Source organism: Loxodonta africana, chromosome 3 (assembly GCF_030014295.1).
Source record: "Loxodonta africana isolate mLoxAfr1 chromosome 3, mLoxAfr1.hap2, whole genome shotgun sequence".
Lineage (NCBI taxonomy): Eukaryota > Metazoa > Chordata > Mammalia > Proboscidea > Elephantidae > Loxodonta > Loxodonta africana.
In genome coordinates, this window is record NC_087344.1 from 156,261,965 (window position 1) to 156,281,296 (window position 19,332).

The window sequence follows — 19,332 nt, forward strand, 5'->3', positions numbered from 1 at the left end:
TTTGGGGCTCTGTTATTGGGTGCATATATATTTATCATGGTTGTGTCCTCCTGGTGTATCAACCTTTAATCATTATATAGTGTCCTCCCTTATCCTTTATGATGGATTTTGCTTTAAAGTCTATTTTACTGGAGATTAATATTGCCACTCCTGCCCGTTTTTGGTTATTGCTTGCTTGATATATCTATTTTTTTCCATCCTTTAAGTTTTAGTTTGTTTAAGTCTTTGTGTCTAAGGTGTGTCTCTTGTAAACAGCATATAGAGGGATCATGTTTTTTAATCCATTCTGCCACTCTCTGTCTCTTTACTGGCACATTTAGGACATTTACATTCAGTGTAATTATTGATAGGTATGCGTTTACTGCTGTTATTTTGATGTATTTGTGTGTGTGTGTGTTGCAGTGTTGACTTTTTTTTGCTCCACTTAATTTTCTGTGCTGAGTTTTTTTGTTTATGTATTTTCTTTTCATCTCTTTCATTATTGTTGGTTTTGTGTTTGCTAAGTCTTTAAGTTTTCCTTCTTTTTTATTTTGATAGGTGGGTTTGTTAGCTTCCTTTGTGGTTGCCTTGAAATTTACCTTTATTTTTCTAAGTTTAAACCATTCTTTTATTTCTTGGTATTGCCTTGACTTCCTCTCCATACGGAAGTTCTATGACTGCACTGTTTATTTCCCTCCCTTTTTTCTGACATTGTCATTGTTTACATATTGACGTCTCTAGTTTCCTACTTTCAGTATTTTAGCCTTGGTTTGTTTTTGTGAATTCCCTATCTGGGCTGATATCTGGTTTATCTGTGTCCTAGTCTTGGACTATTGTCTGACGTTGTTGATTCTCTAACTGAGGACCCCTTTTAATATTTCTTGTAATTTTGGTCAGGTTTTTACAAATTCCATTAATTTCTGTTTATCTGGAATTGACCTAATTTTGCCATTGTATTTGAGAGACAACTTTGCTGAATATATAATTCTTGACTGGCAATTTTTTTTTCCTTCAAGGCTTTATAGATGTCACCCCATTGCCTTCTTGCCTACATGGTTTCTGCTGAGTAATCAGAGTTTAGTCTTATTGGTTCTCCTTTGTAGGTGACTTTTTTGTTTATCCTTAGCTGTTCTCAGGATACTTTTTTTGTCTTTGATTTTGGCAAGTTTGATTACGATATGTCTTGGTAATTTTCTTTTGGGGCCTATCCTGTATATGGTTTGTTGAGTTTCTTGAATGGATATCATCTCATATTTCATGATATTAGGAAAGTTTTCTGCCAACAAATATTCAACAATTCTCTCTGTGTTTCCCATTTTCCTCCCTGTTCTGGTATTCCAATAACTCATAGGTTTTTCCTCCTGATAGTGTCCTACATAATTCTTAGGTTTTCTTCATTCTTTTTTTCTGATTTTTCCTCAAACAAATTGGTGTCAAGGGATTTGTCTTCAATTTCACTAATTCTGACTTTCATTGCCTCAATTATGCTCCTATGACCTTCTATTGAGTTGTCTAATTCTAAAATTTTATTGTTAATCTTTTTAATTTCTTGATGCTGTTTCTGTACAGTTTCTAACAGCCTGTTTATTCTGTTGTTTGGTTTTTGTATCATTTTCCTGAGTTCTGTTGATTTGTTTGTTTGTTTCTTGGTGTGATCTGTGTTCTGTCTGGTCTCTTTCTTGATCTCTTGGAGAGTTCTGTATATTTGAATTCTTTATCAGGTAGTTCCACTGCCTTATTTACCTCCAGAGGGTTTTCTGGCTCTTTATTTTGGTCACTTGCTGGAGCCATCTTGCCCTGCTTTATGTGATTTGACACTGCCTGTTGTCCACGGCATCAAGTTATTACATTTATTTCTTGTATTTTTGTTTACTGTGTTCTGTATTTTTGTTTTGTTTTGTTTTGATATGTCCAATTAGGCTGAGGTATGTAAACCACTTTGATTATTGGCATCATTGAAGCTCTTACCACCTGTCTCCAAATGGTCAGAGCAACTACTAGGTGTGTTAGCCTAGGAGTCTCTTCACCGTTCTTTCAGGGGTGTGATTGTTCAGGTCACAGGCGCCCAAGTTATTGGTCACTGAGTAGGTGGTGCACAGAATCTTACTTTCAGTTGTAGACAGGTAGGACTGCATGGGGGTGTTTGGAGCAGGCACAGGTCTCTGTTTGCAATTGGGGGCAACGTGGGGGCAAGACAGGGGGCCGTCAGCTGCTCCCAGGTGCCCAGATGGAAGGCATGTCCCTGTCTGCTACAGTGTGTAATGGAGGGGTAGGGCAGCCAGTCCTTGGGCCATGCTGTTGGCTGGAGAGGCTGGAATGCACCACTCATTCTCAGGATCTTGTCATGGTTGGCTAGGGTGGAGTGAGTGGTACCACCGAGCCTCAGCCCCCAGTGGGGATCGGTGAGGCTCCTCTTAGGTGGCAGGGGAGTGACGAACGTCACAGATCCTCAGCTCCCATTTGGCTGCTGTAGATGAAAATGAGCTTTGGGCAGATGCCCTGACCATGTTGTCCTAACGAGGGTATGAGATGTTTGAATTGGCTTGCAAGGTACTGGGGCAGGGGTGAGGGGCAGAGGTGAAGGGCGCTGCAAGTCCGTGGACCCCCTATACCAGTGGCTGGGTGAAGGCTGGTGCCTCTGGACCCAGTCATGAATTCCTGGCTTAGGGGGGTGTGGTGCTGTTGAATGCCATAGGACACAAGACTGGTGTAGGAGAAGGGAGGGAGATCAGGGGAAGGAAGTGCTCCTTGGCCCTGGAAATCTGGTGGGGGAAGGGTGCATAGTGAGTTGGGAGCTTGCACTTAGCTTTCACAGGTCTAGCATCACTCCTGTTAGGCTCTGGGGGTGCGTGCAGATTCACTGCTGCTTGGCTGAACCACATGGGTGGATTTGGCTTAGGATGTTGAATTTTTGTGTGCTGCACAGATTCAGCTAGCAGGACTCTGGTGATCCATGATCCATAATTCACTGTTTCTGCTGTTTTTGCATTCTCTCTCCTTCCACCTGCTGCTCAGTCTTTGGTGATTAAGGCTTTTAGATTGTCATATATGTCTGATTCACTTGTTTTTTCAGGTCTTTGTTGTATGAGGGATATATGAAGCATCTGACTATTCGGCCTTCTTGGTCTCTGGCTTTACTTCCATATTTAAGGAATAAATTTCTTATTCTCATCCAATGCAGAGCAGTTGCATTATTTTCTATGAAATATTGATCCCCACCAAAGATACATAGGTCCTCAATAGCTTACCTTCAATTCCAAGCACAGAACAAGAGATTTTTTCCAAATAGAGAAAGTTTCATCTGTAAAAAGAATTCTGAAGCCAGATTATAAAAAAAAAATAAGTAACTTTAATTACATAAATAATCAGCTGAAAAATATATCCATATGGCATGTTGGTGTTTGAAGAAATGTCTGCTTGAATCTCTCCTTTGGAAACTGCTGATCTCAGCAACATGCCCCCGAGATACCTGGGAGGAAAAATACCTCCATTCTGCTCTCAAAACTTTCTACACTTCTTGATGCCAACCGTGGAAATTTTGGGGAACTGTTGGCCTCTTGGTTGAGCATAGGCAGAGATATCGCCTACCACAGTTCCCAGACTGGCTCTGATGGTTGCTTTGATATTTGCTAGAGCAGAGCATCTGGGGTTAGAACTAGCATGTGGAGCCTTATATGTTTTTTTGACGTACTGACAAAATCTCAGAATCAGGAAGTCCAACCCCTGAGTTCTATGCTACTTCTGCGATTAACCTACTGTAAAGCCGTAAAGCCTGGCAAGTTTCTTCACCTTCCAGATCTAGGTTTTCTCAGACATGAAATTAAACAGGTGGCATAGATATTTAAGTCTAGAGTCTAAACTTAGGACTTAAAAGGGTATTCCAGTTCTAAAATCTTATGAGCTTATATAAGCAGGACATATACCTCAACGTTCCCTCTCTGTCACCCCTGTACTCCTGCATGTATAAGGTCCAGTGATGAGGGAATAAAACCCAAGAGAAGGGAATTTTTCCTCTTGTTTGACTACAAATATTTACAGAATCACTCTTGACCACTTCTTTCTTGTTCTTTTATTTTCTATTTTTTCTTAGATGAAGAACCAAGTATGACATGGCTCAACTGAGTAGCAATTGGTTCTCTCAGTAAGTTATCTTCTCTCATTACGTATTATACAACGGTTAAGTGCTCAGCAGCTAAGCAAAAGGTTGATAGTTTGAATCCATCTAGCTGCTTCAAGGGAGAAATATGATTATTTGCTCCCATAAAGATTACAGCCTAGGAAGCCCTATGGGTCAGTTCTACTCTGTCACATGGGGTCACTATGAGTTGGAATTGACTTGATGGCAACTAACAACAGCAACACTTGAGTAACTCAGGCTTCTCTAGAATTTACTTTCAGTTCAGTGGGAAGTGAAATCATTTGAAAGTTATAAGAAATCCAACTGTAAATGTTCTGCAGAACATCCATACACAGCGTAATAGCAGAGTTTGGCTGCAATGAAGAGTAAGCTAGGAATCACATTCTCAGACTACTACTTCCCACATGTAGCTTATTCTTCTCTGCTTTTCGCGTTAGATGAAGAAGGATGGAGGTTGGCAGTTTTCTGGGAACAGCATGCCATACTAGTGGGAATTGCCTGCATGACTCAAGATGTGGGCTTGAATGCTTCCTATGATTGCTGCCCGACCTTGGGCAAGTCATTTACTTTCTGTAAGCCTTGGTTTTCTGCTCTGTAAAGTTGGGTTAATAACTTATATCTCAAACAATTAGCAGCAAGCTATATGTATCCGAAAGTGTCTATTATGATGCATGACACATAGAGAGCACTCAATAAATGTCAACTTCTTTCTTTTCTTTCTCCTGATTCTTCCTGTTAATGATCTCATATAACTTGGCTCTAATGCAGAACTAATTCTTTTAACATTTATTTGAACATCTTTTATATAATAAATGCTGCTTTAGGTTCTGAGTTTACAAAGATGAGTGAAGCACATACTTTGCCATCAAACAGTCTAGGAAGGGATTGCATATATGTAGAAAGAGCTGTATGTACTCCAGTGTGGTGAGAATGTGACATGATACAGAGACAGTATGAATGAGAACACCTTACCTCTCTCCTCCCTTTGTCATTTGCTTTTCTATCTCTTCCCACCTAATCCCTTCCCTTCTTCCTCTAGCCATTTCTTTCCTTGAGACTGAAAGTAGCAAATGGGTAGGGCTGTGGGGAATAGGAGAGTCTGTCCAGTTCCTTTTTCTCCCCATCTCAAGTCCAGTGTAGGGGAACATTACACAGGGAGCCATCAAAAATCCTTGCAGCACGTTTTGGGGTTTTTTTCCAGTGACATCATGGGCCATCTGGATTTGAAGACAGCAGCCTCATCTAGAACACACACCAGCACTCTCCCCTGCCAGGCCCTGTAGGCTTGCCCTCCAGGATCAATAAAGCTATAAATATCCTGTAAAGCTGTCTTTTTAATAGGCTTCTCAGAAGCAGTCAAAGGAAGATGGCCTTTCCCTCCTGCAGTTGCATGTATAACAGATAACGTGGATTCTCTGCACAGAGGCCTCGAGGAGATGAGAAGTGAGGTTTCTGAGGTTTTTGCAAAACTGTCACACTGCATCCTGCTGGGAAGAAGGAAGCTATTTTCCAATAGGAAACTTCACTTAAGTTTAACCTCTGCAACACAAAGGATTTAGGTTAGATGTAAGCACCTGTGTTGAATACTGGAATGCTTTAGGACTTGTTTCTGGATTTGTTTCAGAGGATTTTATGAGAGACAGAAAACGACTGTATCCAACAGTCACAGAACTATAGCTTGATCCTTACATTGTTGGTTCTGATGCATGGTGACCCTATGGGTGTCAGAGCAGAACTGTGTTTCAAAGGGTTTTCAACTGCTAATTTTTGAGAAATAGATGGCCAGGCCTTTCTTCCAAGGCAACTCTGGGTGAACTTGAACCTCCGAACTTTCAGTTAGCAACCAAACACATGACTGTTTGCACCACCCAAGGACTCTTGCCCAAATTGACAAGGAAATAATTCAGAAGTGAAAAAGAAGAGGCTAGTTTTTGTTCTGTGCTTGAACAATCACAAATCCCACATATGAATGGAAAAATTATGTCTGTAGAGCTGATTCTCCTTTGAGAACTACAAAACATGATTCCTTCTTCTTACATGAGGCATGTCCTCCAATCCATAGAATCAGTAGGCTCTATCCAAAATGTAACTTGACTTACCAACTTCTCTCCATCTCCAGGGAGACTTCCCTAATTTGTGCCACTCTCACCTCCCACTTGGACGATAGAAGCATCTTCCTATTTAGTCTCCAGGTTTCCACTCTTGTTCCCTTAAATTCATTCACCACACAGAAGCCAGAATGATTTTTCAAAAAATCCAAATCTGACTGTATTATTTTCCTGCTTAAAACCCTCTAATGGCTTCCATTGCACTAAATGTAAAATGCAAAACCATGAATTGTCTGCAGTGACCTTGTCTACTAGTATAGCTTCGGCTCCTCCCACTCTCACCTAGCTCACCATTTGACACCCTCACCACCCTATTTCTGTGATTCTAACCCCATGCACCTGCTGGCCTCAGGGTCCCACACTATCATCTTTATCTGGAAGGCTTTTCCCTCTACTCTTTACCTGAGAAATCCATACTAATTTTGCAGCTCTTACCTTAAATGACATTTGCTCTGAGGTCTTTGCTGACTACTTTCCTTGTTTAAACTGGCTCACCCCTTCCAACACACACAGACAGGTATACACACACATTATTCTCACTTACAGTTATTATTATTTTATGTCATTTGTTCTAATTGTTGTTAGCTGCCATTGAGTCGGCTCCTGACTCATGGGGACCCCATTCACCATGGGATCCATAGAATTTTCATTGGTTGATTGTTTTTTTTTTTTATAATTTTTGTTGTGCTTTAAGTGAAAGTTTACAAATCAAGTCAGCCTCTCACACAAAAACCCATATACACCTTGCTACACACTCCCAATTACTCTCCCCCTAATGAGACAGCCCGCTCTCTCCCTCCACTCTCTTTTCATGTCTACTTCGCCAGCTTCTAACCCCCTTCACCCTCTCATCTCCCCTCCAGGCAGGAGATGCCAACATAGTCTCAAGTGTCCACCTAATCCGAGAAGCTCACTCCTCACCAGCATCCCCCTCCAACCCATTGTCCAGTCCAATCCATGTCTGAAGAGTTGGCTTCGGGAATGGTTCCCGTCCTGGGGCAACAGAAGGTCTGGGGACCATGACCACTGGGGTCCTTCTAGTCTCAGTCAGACCATTAAGTCTGGTCTTATGAGAATTTAGGGTCTGCATCCCAGTGCTCTCCTGCTCCCTCAGGGGTTCTCTGTTGTGTTCCCTGTCAGGGCAGTCATCGGTTGTGGCTGGGCACCATCTAGTTCTTCTGGTCTCAGGCTGATGTAGTCTCTGGTTCATGTGGCCCTTTCTGTCTGTTGGCGTCGTAATTGCCTTGTGTCCTTGGTGTTCTTCATTCTTCTTTGATCCAGGTGGGTTGAGACCAATTGATGCATCTTAGATGGGCGCTTGCTACTGTTTAAGACCCCAGATACTGCTCTTCAAAGTGGGATGCAGAATGTTTTCTTAATAGATTTTATTATGCCAATTGACTTAGATGTTCCCTGAAACCATGGTCACCAGACCCCCGCCCCGCCCTTGCTATGATGGCCTTCGAAGCATTCAGTTTATTCAGGAAACTTCTTTGCTTTTGGTTTAGTCCAATTGTGCTGACCTCCCCGTATTGTGTCCTGTCTTTCCCTTCACCTAAAGTAGTTCTTATCTACTATCTAATTAGTGAATGCCCCTCTCTCACCCTCCCTCTCTCCCACCTCTCGTAACCACGAAAGAATGTGTTCTGCTCAGTTTAAACTATTTCTCAAGTTCTTATAATAGTGATCTTATACAATATTTGTCCTTTTGCAACTAATTTCACTCAGCATGATACCTTCCAGGTTCCTCCATGTTATGAAATGTTTCACAGATTCCTCACTGTTCTTTAATGATGTGTAGTATTCCATTGTGTGAATATACCATAATTTATTTATTCATTCATCTGTTGATAGGCACCTTGGTTGCTTCCATCTTTTTGTATTGTAAACAGTGCTGCAATAAACATTGGTATGCATATATCTGTTCGTGTAAAGGCTCTTGTTTCTCTAGGATATTTTCCAAGGAGTGGGATTGCTGGATCTAAAGGTAGTTCTATTTCTAGCTTTTTAACGAAGTGCCAAATCAATTTCCAAAGTGGTTGTACCATTTTACATTCCCACCAGCAGTGTAGAAGTGTTCCAGCCTCTCCGCAACCTCTCCAACATTTATTATTTTGTGTTTTTTGGATTAATGCCAGCCTTGTTGGAGTGAAATGAAACCTCATTGTAATTTTGATCTGCATTTCTCTAATGGCTAACGATCGTGAACATTTCCTCATGTATCTGTTAGCTACCTGAATGTCTTCTTTAGCGAAGTGTCTATTCATGTCTTTTGCCCATTTTTTAATTGGGTTATTTGTCTTTTTACAGTTGAGTTTTTGCAGTATCATGTAGATTTTAGAGATCAGGTGCTGACCACAAATGTCATAGCTAAAAACTTTTTCCCAGTCTGTAGGAAGTCTTTTTACTCTTTTGGTGAAGACTTTGGATAAGCACGGGTGCTTGATTTTTAGGAGCTCCCAGTTATCTAGTTTTTCTTCTATGTTCTTTATAATGTTTTCTACACCGTTTGTGCCATGTATTAGGGCTCCTAACGTTGTCCCTATTTTTTCTTCCATGATCTTTATCATTTTAGATTTTATATTTAGGTCTTTGATCCATTTTGAGTTAGTTTTTGTGGATGGAGTGAGGTATGGGTCTTGTTTCATTTTTTTGCAGGTGGATATCCAGTTACGCCAGCACCATTTGTTAAAAAGACTGTCTTTTCCCCATTTAACTGTTTTGGGGCCTCTGTCAAATATCAAATGCTCGTATGTGGTTGGATTTATGTCTGGATTCTCAATTCTGTTCCGTTGGTCCATGTATCTGTTGTTGTACCAGTACCAGGCTGTTTTGACTACTGTGGCGGTATAATAGGTTCCAAAATCAGGTAAAGTAAGGCCTCCCACTTTGTTCTTCTTTTTCAGTAATGCCTTATTTATCCGGGCCTCTTTCCGTTCCATATGAAAGTTGGTGATTTGTTTTTCCATCTCATTAAAGAATGTCATTGGGATTTGGATCGGAATTGCATTAAATGTATAGATTGCTTTTGGTAGAATAGACATTTTTACAATATTAAGTCTTCCTATCCACGAGCAAGGTATGTTCTTCCACTTATATAAGTCTCTTGGTTTCTTGCAGAAGTGTACTGTAGTTTTCTTTGTATAAGTCTTTTACATCTCTGATAAGATTTATTCCTAAGTATTTTATCTTCTTGGGGCTACTGTAAATGGCATTGATTTGGTGATTTCCTCTTTGATGTTCTTTTTGTTGGTGTAGAAGAATCCAACTGATTTTTGTATGTTTATCTTGTATCCAGTACTCTGCTGAACCCTTCTATTAGTTTCAGTAGTTTTCTGGAGGATTCTTTAGGGTTTTCATCTGCAAATAGAGATACTTTTACTTCTTCCTTGCCATTTTGGAGGGCCTTTATTTCTTTATCTAGCCTAATTCCTCTGGCTAGGTCTTCCAGCACAATGTTGAATAAGGGTGGTGATAAACGGCATCCTTGTCTGGTTCCCGATCTCAGTGGGAATGTTTTCAGGCTCTCTCCTTTTAGGGTGATGTTACCGTTGGCTTTGTATAAAAAAAAGAGGAATTTTCCTTCTATTCTTATTTTGCTGAGACTTTTTATCATGAATGGGTGTTGAACTTTGTCAAATGCCTTTTCTGCATCAATTGATAAAATCATGTGATTCTTTTGTTTTATTTATGTGGTGGATTACATTAATTGCTTTTCTAATGTTGAACCATCCCTGCATACCTGGTATGAATCCCACTTGGTTATGGTGAATTATTTTTTTGATATGTTGTTGAATTCTATTGGCTAGAATTTTCTTGAGGATTTTTGCATCTACATTCATGAGGGGTATAGGTCTATAATATTCTTTTCTTGTGGTGTCTTTACTTGGTTTTGGTATCAGGGATATGGTGGCTTCATAGAATGAGTTTGGTAGTATTCCACCCTTTTCTATGCTCTGAAATACCTTTAGCAGTAGTGGTGTTAACTCTTCTCTGGAAGTTTGGTAGAACTCTGCAGTGAAGCCATCTGGACCAGGGCTTTTTTTGTTGTTGTTGTTGGGAGTTTTTTGATTACCTTTTCAGTCTCTTCTTTTTTTTATGGGTCTATTTAGTTGTTCTACCTCTGTTTGTGTTAGTTTAGGTAGGTAGTGTGTTTCTAGGAATTCATCCATTTCTTCTAGGTTTTCAAATTTGTTTGAGTGTACTTTTTCATGATAATCTGATATGATTCTTTTAATTTCAGTTGGGTCTGTTGTAATATCACCTATCTCATTTCTTAATCAGGTTATTTACTTCCTTTCCTGTTTTTCTTTTGTCAGTTTGGCCAATGGTTTATCAATTTTGTTGATTTTTTCAAAAAACCAGCTTTTGGTCTTGTTAATTCTTTCAATTGTTTTTCTGTTTTCTATTTCATTTAGTTCAGTTCTAATTTTTATTATTTTCTTCTAGTGCCTGTGGGTTTCTTTTGTTGCTGTCTTTCTATTTGTTCAAGTTGTGGGGATAATTCTTTTATTTTGGCCCTTTCTTCTTTTTGGATGTGTGCATTTATTGATATAAATTGGCCTCTGAGCACCGCTTTTGCTGTGTCCCAAAGGTTCTGATAGGAAGTGTTTTCATTCTCATTGGATTCTATGAATTTCTTTATTCCATTCTTAATGTCTTCTATATTCCATTCTTTTTTGAGCAGGGTATTGTTCAGTTTCCAAGTGTTTGATTTCTTTTCCCTGCTTTTCCTGTTATTGATTTCTACTTTTATGGCCTTATGATCAGAGAAGATGCTTTGTAATATTTCAATGTTTTGGATTCTGCTAAGGCTTGCTTTATGACCTAATATGTGGTCTATTCTAGATAATGTTCCATGTTCACTAAAAAGAAAGTGTACTTGGTTGCTGTTGGGTGGAGTGTTCTGTATATGTCTACGAGGTCAAGTTGGTTGTGGCATTTAGATCTTCCCTGTCTTTATTCAGCTTCTTTCTGGATGTCCTGTCCTTCACCGAAAGTGATTTGTTGAAGTCTCCTGCTATTATTGTGGAGCTGTCTATCTCACTTTTCAATGCTGATAGTTTGTTTTATGTATCTTGCAGCCCGGTCATTGGGTGCATAAATATTTAATATGGTTATATCGTCTTGGTATATTGTCCCTTTAATCATTATATAGTGTCCTTCCTTATCCTTTATGTTGGATTTAACTTTAAAGTCTATTTTGTCAGAAATTAATATTGCCACTCCTGCTTTTTTTTGATTGTTGCTTGCTTGATATATTTTTTTTCCATCCTTTGAGCTTTAGTTTGTGTCTCTAAGTCTGAGGTGTGTCTCTTGTAGGCAGCATATAGACGGATTTTGTTTTTTAATCCATTCTGCCACTCTCTGTCTCTTTATTGGTGCATTTAGTCCATTTACATTCAGGGTAATTATGGGTAGGTATGAAATTAGTGCTATCATTTTGATGTCTTTTTTTTGTGTGTTGTTGACAGTTTCTTTTTCCCACTTGATTTTATGTGCTTGGTAGATTTTCTTTATATATTGTCCTTTCCTCACATTTGTTGTTGTTGATTTTGTTTCTGCTGAGTCTGTATTTTTCCCTTGTATTTTATTTGGGTGAGTGGGATAGTTTATCTCCTTTGTGGTTACCTTATTATTTACCCCTATTTTTCTAAATTTATAACTAACTTTTATTTCTTTGTGTTGCCGTATCTTCCTCTCCATATGGAAGGTGTAAGTTTACATTTCTTAGCCTCTCTTTATTATTTTGAAGTTGTCTTCTTTTATATAATAACAACCCCTTACCCTGTGTTGGGCTTTTTTTTTTTAATATAATCTTGCTTTGTTTTTTTGATTTCCCTGTCTGGGTTGACTTCTGGTTGCTCTGCCCAGTGTTCTAGTCTTGGGTTGATACCTAGTATTATTGATTTTCTAACCAAAGAACTCCCTTTAGTATTTCTTGTAGTTTTGGTTTGTTTTTTTATGAATTCCCTCAACTTGTGTTTATCTGCAAATGTCTTAATTTCACCTTCATATTTAAGAGACAGTTTTGCTGGATATGTGATTCTTGGCAGGCAATTTTTTTCCATCAATTTTTTAAATGTGTCATCATCCCATTGCCTTCTTGCCTGCATGGTTTCTGCTGAGTAGTCTGAGCTTATTCTTATTGGCTCTCCTTTGCAGGTGACTTTTCATTTATCCCTCGCTGCTCTCATAATTCTCTCTTTATCTTTGTTTTTGGCAAGCTTGATTGTAATATGTCTTGGTGATTTTCTTTTAAGATCTACCTTATGTGGAGTTTGATGGGCATCTTGGATAGATATCTTCTCCTCTTTCACCTTATCAGGGAAGTTTTCTGCCAACAAATATTCAACAATTTTCTCTGTATTTTCTGTTATTCCTCCGTGTTCTGGTACTCCAATCACTCGTAGATTATTTCTCTTGATAGAGTCCCACATGATTCTTAAGGTTTCTTCATGTTTTTAAATTCTTCTATCTGATTTTTGTTCATATATGTTAGTGCCAAGTAATTTATCTTTGAGTTCAGAAATTCTAGCTTCTACTAGCTCAACTCTGCTCCTCTGACTTTCTATTGAGTTATCTAGTTCTGTAATTTTATTGTTAATCTTCTGAATTTCTGATTGCTGTCTGTCTATGGGTTTTTCCAGCTTATTAAACTTTTCATTATGTTCCTGAATAATCTTTCTAATTTCTTCAGTTGCTTTTTCTGTGTGTTCTTTGGCTTGTTCTGTGTATTGCCTCATTTCCTTCCTGATGTCTTCAAGGGTTGTGTATATTAAACTTTTGTATTCTGCATCGGGTAATTCCAGGCATGCATGTTCATCTAGAAGATCCCTAGATTCTTTGTTTTGAGAGCCTGTTGAGGTGATCATGGTCTGTTTCTTTATGTGACTTGATATTGACTGTTTTCTCCAAGCCATCTATAAGTTATTGTATTAGTGTATGCTTGCTTACTGTGTCGTAGCTGCTTGCTTTGTTTTGTTTTGGTATACCCCTATGGGTTGCTTGAGTGACCTAGCTTGATTATTTTCATCTTTGGAGCTCTGGTGTCCTGTCCCCAGCTGGCTAGAGCTGTTATCAGGTATATCAGTCTAGGAGTCCATTCAGTTTTGTTGTATGAATTCAGCTCAGGTTTCCAGGTAGCTGATCATCAAATGTGTGGTACATGCTCTGTCCTACAGTCTTAGAGGGGCAGGGGTGATTGGTGTATATAAAGGTATCTGATTGCAGCAGGGGGTCACGCTCTGAACAAGGCAGGAGGCTGAGAACTGACCCCCAAGTGTCTCTGAGGAAAATGTGTCTCTGTTCCCTAGAGCATGTTGGTGGGTGGGTTCTGCAGAGGGACCATGGGGACACAAAGTTTTTGGTTGTAAGGACTGGGAGGACCAGTTATCCTTGGACCCCTGTCACGGGTGGCTGGGTGACCTGACTGGAGCTACCAGTCCTTAGGTCCCTGATGTGGGTAGATGAAGACCTTATTTAATAGGCAAAGCAATGTCAAACATCAAACACCCACCTCTGCACCACACAGCTGAAATGGTTGGAATTTGCCAACAAGGGCCTATTCTCCCGAAATAGGCCCACACAGGTCCATGCAGAAGGGAAAGGTGCTCAAGGTCCGTGGACGGTTTATGCCTGGACAGGAGTCGCTTCTGTCCTGAGCTCCCCTGGTTAAGGGAGCTAGCAAATGATCTTTTCCCCCCAATTGCAAATTTTCTCCTTCCCCAAGGCCGATAGGATGGCTCTAGGTGCTCACCAGGGTCTATTTCAGGCCCAGGGATTCAGCCACTGAAGCCGGCTTGGTTGTGGGGGGCGGGGGGTGGCGGTAAAATATATGCAAGTACTTAGCTTTTGTCGAGAGCACCGTTCTCCTTAGGTTTTGGAGGTGTGAGTGGGCTGTGTGGCTGGCTGCTTCCCCCTGAGGAAACTGTGGCTGAATGCTAGTAGAAGTCTGCCGCTGCTGCTCCAGGAATGATGCCCTGAGGGCTCCTCATGATTCAGGTCTGGTAACTCCTCTCCACTTCTGAATGGCTTCTTCCTCCCCCTGCCCCTCAGTTCATTGTCTAAGCTTGTCTTTGTTGCTCAGGGCTCCCAGCTTGTCGCAGATATATTCGTTTCACTTTTTTTTTCGGGTCTTTGTTTTAAAGAGGGCTCGAGGGAAGTGTCTGTCTATTCCGCCATCTTCTGAAATTTTTTAAATTAATCTTTTGGATTTCTAATTGGTGTTTTGTATGGTTTTTAATTGTTTATTCATTTTGTCATTTTGTTCTTGTATTGTTTTCCTGAATTCTTCTATTGCTTTCTTTATCTGTGTTTTCCTTAATCTCCTTCTTGATCACTTGGAGAACCCTATGTTAGTCTTTTGAATATCTTATCAGGTAGTTTCATTACCAATTCTTTCTCTGAATGGTTTTCTGGTTCTTTATTTTGGTAACTTGCTGGAGCCATCTTGTCCGGCTTCTTTATGTGATGTGATGTTGTCTATTGTCTCTGAGGCATTAAGGTGTTATTGTTCTTATTCATTTATTGTATGTTTGTTTGCTGCATTTTTTTTTTTTTTTGATATAGCTGTGTGGGTGGGATATGTCTGCTACTATGGTCACTGATGCCAGACCATGATCGCATGCAGCAAGGGGAGGTGAGGATGTATCACAGGTCCACAGGCCTCCAGCACAGGGGACTAGGATACATGGTAGGTGAGATGATTGTACTTAACTTTCATGGAGCAGAGAGCACCCCTACCTGGATCTGGACATGGTCACAGAGTCACTCCAGTTTGGCTGCAGCTGGTAATGGGGACTTCAGCTGGTAATGGAGTTTGCCTTGTCTTAGCGTGGCTGCACTGCAGATTCAGCTGGCAGGGCACCAGCAATCCGTAATTTTCCGTGTCTGCTGTCTTTGTACAGTCTCTCCTTCAGCTTTGCCCTTAGTTCGATTCTTCAGCCTTGCCTTTGATGCTCAGGGTTCCAAAGTTGTCAACTATATCTGATTCAGTTGTTTTCTCAGGTCTTTGTTGTAAGAAGAATGTTATGAGACATCTGACTATAGAGCCATCTTGGACCACCTCCCTTCAAGACCCATTTAATGGCTCCCCACCCAAACCTGTCTCTCCTTCTATGGTTCCTATCTCTGTGTATGGAATCACAGTCCTTCCACCTGATCGATCCAGAACCTTGAAAGTAATATTTGTTTTTGTCCTCTTCCCACTCCCCCCATAACATTCGATCTCTTAAGCAAATAAATTATGTCTTCATGATCTCTCCTGAAATTTTCAGTTCCTTTCAATTCTCACTTCTATATTTATGATAATACCAACTATCTGTTTTTAAATGCTTACTATTTGCCACTACGGTGTAAGTTCCACAATGGCAGGGGCTTACGTGTGTCTTATTTACCGATCTATCCCCAGGGCCTAGCCCAGTATCTGGGACATAGTAGGCATCCCATAAATATTTGTAAAATAAAAGAATGAGTGAATTCCAGACACACTTTGGACTGTTTGCATACATTATTTTCCAATCCTCACAACCCTATGAAGTGGGCATTACCACCATTTTATACACGATGAACTGGGGTTTAGAGAGTTAAGTAATCTGGATGAGTCTATGCGGTGAGAAAGAACCACAGGTAACAATATTTTTTAAAGGAGTTTATAAACTGTAAAGCACTCTACACATGTGAATTGTTATCATTATTATCTTTTGCTCTCGTTTTAAGTTTCTTCATCTTCCCAGCCTTCTCCCAATTCACTCATGCTTCATACAGACAGGAGGAAGCACAATTCCAGGAAAAGGAGAGAAAGGAATAATATTAAATGGCTGCCAAGGGATCTGAGCAATGGATTCCACAGGCTGGGTCAGTCCAGCTCACCAGGGTGGCCATTCCTTAACTGGGATCCTGGGCCCACCACATACTACTTTATAGCCTGAGACAGGCGATGACACAATTTAGTGTTGGTGTTCTGTCACATCGAAGACATGGCATTGTCATTACTCATTCTGGAGAAAAATGGCCTGCAGTGTGGAAAGAAATCACATTAGAAAAGGAGAGCCTTTCAACATCACATTCCATCCTGAGAGAGAGGAAAAAAAAGAACCAGAACAAGTGGGCAATACTGACGTCTGTCTCCATCCCCCAACTGCAACACACATGATCATCCCTGAGCTGGTATCCTCCATCTTGTGAAGACGCAGCAATGATTCAATGATTTCCAATTTGTAAAGCTCTTTTATACACATCTGATCTCATAATCCGCATAATTAATCAATGAAAAGGCAGTGTAGCTATAGTTATTTTCATTTTACAGATGAAGATTCTGAGGCTTTGCAAGTTAAAGATTTATTCAGGGGCCTGGTTAATATGAAGTCAAATTTATTGAGGATCTTTTTGCCAGATTCATTCACATATATTGTTTTATGAGCTTCTCACAATAAAACTGTCAGGCATTATTGTTATCCCCATTTTATAGATGTGGGAGTTCAAGGCGAAAGAAATAGTGTCTTGTTTTTTTCTTAAGTACCGTTGAGTTTATGTTAATGGTGGTAGAATGGCTTGGAAAAAGATAGCAAGACTGGGTGCACAACTTGGAGAATGTAACCAATGTCACTGCATTATACATGTAGAAATTTTTGAGATGGTGTATGTTTTGTTTTGAATATTTTCACTAGAATTAAAAATAAATAAATTTAAGGTCTTTCTAGTATATGGTAGAGCTGGATTTGGAAGGCAAGTCTTTTAAGTCTCTCTGTCCAACATTCTCTCCAATAAGCAGGTTATGTATTTAGCACAAGTTTGGCATTCTGAGTCCTGTTTTTTAAGAGGGTTATTAGTTGCCATCCAGTTGATTCTGACTCATGGCGACCCCATGTGTGTAGAGTAGAATGGCTCAAATAGGGTTTGCAAGGCTGTGACCTTTTGGAAAGCACTTTGCCAGGCCTGTTTCTAAGGTGCCTCTGGGCGGGTTTGAACTGCCAATCTTTCAGTTAATTGTGCTTAACACTTAATCGCTTGTACCACCCAGGGACTCCTGATTCAAGAGGGAGAGGAAGAGAAAGGAGAGAGTGAGGAATGTAGGAAGGATTAGAGAGAAGAAAACAGTATGGGGAAGGGAGGAGTGAATACATCACTTAAGAATGCATTGGGATCACCAAAAGGCATCCTGTATTTTGGATCTAAGCTCTCAAGAGGGGATGGAATGATCCCCTGAGATAAAGCATAAAGGAAATCTACTTTTTCTACTGCTTAGGTCCTGAGTGGTAAAACCTCAGGGAAACTCAGGCCCAAATGGGTCCTCATGGAACCATGAAGACCTGGGAACAATTCTGCCAAGGAATACCTCAACTATACAGTAGAAAATGTATTTTGGTTGGCTGTCCACACAGCGAAAGAAAGGTGAAGGGATGAGCAAATATCCAGTTGATGTTGCCTATTTTACCAAGTAATTTAGGGTCTAACACTCTCTTTCCTCCATCCCCCAACTTTTTTAAGTCCAGTTCAAAAAATAGTCTGCAAGGAGATACTTTATTTTGTTTTCAGACTTTTTAAACCCCAGGGAAGACAGAAAGAACTTGTTCAGACTCCTAAGGCCCTAAACCATAAGCGTGAAAATAAAACAGCAGGTCTAAATATAATTCTCCCCTCAAAGCTAAATAAAGGCCAAAGTGAAAACTTTCAAAGTCAAATCCCTTGATACACTACAGCTCAAAATCATCCCAGTGGGTGATTCGAAACTCTCCAAAAATATTTGCTGCAAGCTGAAATCAAGTCTGAGAATGTGTTGCTTGAGCATATAATGATGTAAGAATGTTTAAGCTACCTGGCCTGTGTGGTCGAACCTTGGACTAGCTCAATGCCTTTCAAAGACTCTGCTTCTATTAATTCTCTGACACTGTGCCTGGGAGTGAAAGATGATATCCCACCCCATTTGCTGATCAGGAAATTGAAATGCGGAGTCATTACACCTCCCTTGGCCACACAGCAAGTCCACAGGAAAGTCAAGGCCAGAACTCTGGCTCATACTCCTAGCCATGCTCTCCGACCAAAGCTCTGCTCTACTCACCACCAGAAGGGAAAATTTAGCCTCAGCCTTAATTCAAACATCTCTCCCAGGACACCATCTTATGTATTACTCCTTTAGATTTTCTGGTCAAAGTTATCTGCCCAGTAATGGTTTTATTCATTTCTTAACCATCAGCAACATGCTAGGCGCTGGTACAGACATGGGGAGTGAAATATGAAAATTTCAGAAGGAAGTGTATAGAGAAGGGAGCACTGTCCAAAGAACCTAGATCAACTGAGGGTGTAATTTTTCAGTATTATTTCATTCTTAGGGAAATGGTGCCCTTACAATAGGAGACAAGAGACATAGAGAGGTAGATAGAAGAAGGATGCCATGTGATGCTGTAGCTGCAAATCAAGGATTGCCTAGAGCAACCAGAAACTAGGAAAGAGACATAGAACAGGTTCTCCCTCAAAGCTCCAGAAGGAGTCACCATGGCCAACACCCTGATCTCAGACTCCCAGCCTCCAGAACTGTGAGACAATAAATTTCTGTTCTTATAAGCCACCCAGTTCATGGTATTTTGTTACGGCAGCCCTAGAAAACTAATACAAATGGTATGCACTTTAATCTTATATACATATTTTTTAGTATACAGCCTGGTGACAATCCTGCCTTCTCCATTGCTGGCTGCCTCTTTAAGTCACGGCCTAGCTTACCCACAATAAGAGGACCCCTAAAACTCTAGGATAATTGCCCTGATTGATCATGCCCCAGGAAAAGTTTTGGTAAAGCTCTTCATGAAACCATTTTTAGACATTAAAGCCCAAATACTAGTTCCTCTCTCCCCGCCTAAATAAGAGTTTGCTTCTTAATTCACCAAACAATTTTATGGGACCAACCAAACCAAAACTATTGCTGTAGAGTTGATTCCAACTCACAGCCATCCTATAGGACAGAGTAGAACTGCCCCATAGGGTTTCCAAGGAGCAGCTGGTGGATTTGAACTGCTGACCTGTTGGTTAGCAGCCCAGTTCTTAACCACTGTGCCACTAGGGCTCCATTTTTATGGAACCGAATAACCTATTGCTGTTGAGTTGATTCTG